At 43.5% G+C, this 3,294-nt stretch overlaps 1 non-coding gene across 1 annotated transcript; it reads left to right on the top strand.

Moving 5' to 3' along the window:
- Positions 1 to 966: 966 nt before the first annotated feature.
- Positions 967 to 1,039, top strand: TRNAC-ACA (transfer RNA cysteine (anticodon ACA)). Its single transcript has one exon. It is a non-coding gene; the product is annotated as a tRNA-Cys (tRNA).
- The last annotated feature ends 2,255 nt before the right edge of the window (positions 1,040 to 3,294 follow it).

The following is a 3,294-nucleotide window of genomic DNA, read 5'->3' on the forward strand; positions in this document are numbered from 1 at the left end:
CTATTTCATAGTCAGTATTGCTTATGTAGTTTGTATTAAATGCAGATTTTTCAGTGCTTTCAGGTTTTTCAAATATTCTGTTTGAATAATTAAGCAACCATAGTTTTACTATTCTTTCATTTAGTATAGAGTTAAGAATGAAAACTCTTTGTTAATCTGTAAAACTTTGTAGTATAGGTTGGATTCAAATATACCATATCCCCAAAGCATTACTATGTCCTAGTAAGATCTTTGTTCTAATTTTGTTGCAGGAATTTAGTACTGCATCATAACTAAATCATTTAAGTCATCAATCATCTTCTGCAGACTTGTGGGTTATTGGCTTTAGTCATCAGAATTTTCTGTATGGAAGCATTTTAAGAACGTAAAATGTTCCTATTTCTTCTGTGGCCTGGATGTTTTTGTGGTAATGGAAAATGAAGATAATAAAGAGTTTTTGTTTAAACCCTTGGAAATGTGAAGAATATGTTGTTTTCTTCAATATATTATTTTGGAAATGTTTATGTAATTTCTGATTGCTACAAAATGTGAATTATCTGTATATGGTATATAGGTATCCATTTTATATTTTAATTGTATTTGTATTTCTTTTACACAAAACACAAGGTATCCCAAAATTATCTTATTAGTAGGTTCTTTCTTCTAATTTCTTTGCTTCTCAAGCTTAGATAATTATTTTCTATTGAAATTGAATGGTTTGTTTTATTCTTTGTACTGCCTTGACTCATTTCATCAGCTTGATATTTTTGCTTTTCCTTTTAAATGCTGAATAAGACTATCAAAATTTTGTATATAGTCGTATTTTTTCATATTCAGATTTTGCAGTAATGGAAGATGAAGCAAGGACCATTTCTTCTATTTTTCCATCTTGAGCAAATCACATCAATAGAGCTTAGAGCAATAGTATTGTAATAGTATTACATGTAATAGTATTACAATAGTATTATAATAGTAATCATAGTCATCGGGCCAGTGGTGCAATGGATAACGCGTCTGACTACAGATCAGAAGATTCCAGGTTTGACTCCTGGCTGGCTCGGTTGAAAGGGATATCATCTTAGGGGTTTATGGGGTGCTCAGGGAGGAGTAGTATCTCTGGTACGGAGGGCTTGTTGTGCCCTCCTAGGGCAGTTCTCCAGCCTCTGACCCCTACCTGACACCCAGCTCCCACTTGTGGCTCCCAGTAGCTGCTAGCATGCGGCAGTGGCCACACCCCGGGCAACGGCTTCAACAAGCTGGCTAAACCTTGTGAGGGTAGCCATCGGGTCTTTGACCCCTGGTGAACCAGGGCTTTGCTCACCCAGCATGTGAAGACTGCTTTGGCCAAATAGACGGAAGAAACCAACAAGAAGGTTCAACGGCTGAGAGGGCGACGCAGCAAAGCACTGTGGAGTTCTTAGGGCGTGTTGGAGCACAAAAGACAACACAGCTATCCAATGCAGCTGAGGAAGTCTCCAGGTGTAACGACTTTTCGTGCCACTGGACCCAGGCTTCCAGCGCCGAGAGAGTGGGACTGTCTCTGTGCATCGACTTTTCCAATTAAATGTCCTTCACGCACAAGTATCTTTGTGCACACTCATCTATCCTAACCCCGTCCACCCTCTTCAAGACCTGTGGTGATGGGGGAGTAGCAACACAACAGGTGGAGGTGACCACTGGCAGTTGTAGTCATGATCCTGCACTTAGGGGGCCCACGGACCAGTGGTCGCTTGGTCCTGTGGGCAGCAGGGACATTTGGCAGCATCCTGGGAGACTGAGCAGCCCTCTCTAGGACAGCACTGCTCACCCTAATCAAGGGAGGGGACTAGAAAAGGTGTCCCAAACATTGCCTGCTCTACAAACACCCGGTCAGCACACTGCAGCTGGTGGGTCATCCCTTTAAGCGGTCGAAATCAAAGGAAACAAAATACAAAGAAACTCCTACTAGGAGCATGGAACATCAGAACATTACTTGATAGAGAGAATACCCCAAGACCTGAGAGAAGAACAGCTCTAATCGGTAAAGAACTGGCGCAATATAACATTGACATCGCAGCCTTAAGTGAAACACGCTTACCAGAAGAGGGATCACTCAGCGAACCCACCACTGGATACACCTTCTTCTGGAAAGGTAGAGCCACAAATGAAGACAGAATCCATGGTGTTGGCCTGGCCATCAAGACCAGTTTGCTCAAACAGCTGCCAGACTTGCCTGTGGGCATCAGCGAGAGGCTCATGAAGATCCTTTTACCTCTCAGCAAAGACCGGTATGCCACAATCATCAGCGCATATGCCCCTACACTGACCAGCACAGAGGAGACCATCGAGCAGTTCTACTCTGACCTGAGTGCCGTCCTGCACTCAGTGCCCACAAATGACAAGCTGATACTACTGGGAGACTTCAACGCCCACGTTGGTCAGGACCATGAAAGATGGAAAGGAGTGCTCGGCAAACACGGCGTGGGCAAAATGAACAACAATGGCCTACTGCTACTTAGCAAATGCTCAGAGTTTGAACTCACCATCACAAACACTGTGTTCAGAATGGCGAACAAATATAAAACAACGTGGATGCACCCAAAATCAAAACAGTGGCATCTCATTGATTACATCATTGTACGCCAGTGAGACATCCAGGATATACAGATCACCAGAACCATGAGAGGAGCTGAATGTTGGGCAGACCACTGATTGGTTAGAGTGACTCTTCAAATGTGCATTGCATTTCGCCATACAAAACGTACCCAGAAAGTTCATGCATCTTGCAATGTGAGTCGTCTCAGAGATCCATTTTATCTGCAAACATTCCAGTCCTGTCTGGACGACAAACTGTCTGCCAAGGGACCACTCACTGGAAGCTCAACCGAGAATTGGAACCAGTTCAGAGATGTAGTGACGGAAACATCAAAGGCAGTCCTAGGCCACAAACAAGGCAATCACCAGGACTGGTTCGAGGAGAACAACACTGCTATTGAAGACCTGTTGAACAAAAAGAACAAAGCCTTTATGGAGTGGCAAAATAACCCAAACTCTGCTCCTAAAAAGGACAGATTCAAGTCTCTCCAAGTCACGGCGCAGTGTGAGATCAGGAAGATGCAAGGCCGATGGTGGGGGAAAAAGGCAGAAGAAAGGCAGCACTTTGCTGATACGAAAAACTATAAACAATTTTTCAGTGCTCTCAAGAATGTCGATGGGCCATTAAAATCCGCCACAGCCCCCTTGCTATCCTCTGATGGTGACACTCTCATAAAAGATAAAAAAGGCATCAGCAACATGTGGAAAGAACACTTCAGCCAGCTCTTCAACCGACACTCC

The sequence above is a fragment of the Monodelphis domestica genome, chromosome 3, assembly GCF_027887165.1.
Source record: "Monodelphis domestica isolate mMonDom1 chromosome 3, mMonDom1.pri, whole genome shotgun sequence".
Taxonomy (NCBI): domain Eukaryota; kingdom Metazoa; phylum Chordata; class Mammalia; order Didelphimorphia; family Didelphidae; genus Monodelphis; species Monodelphis domestica.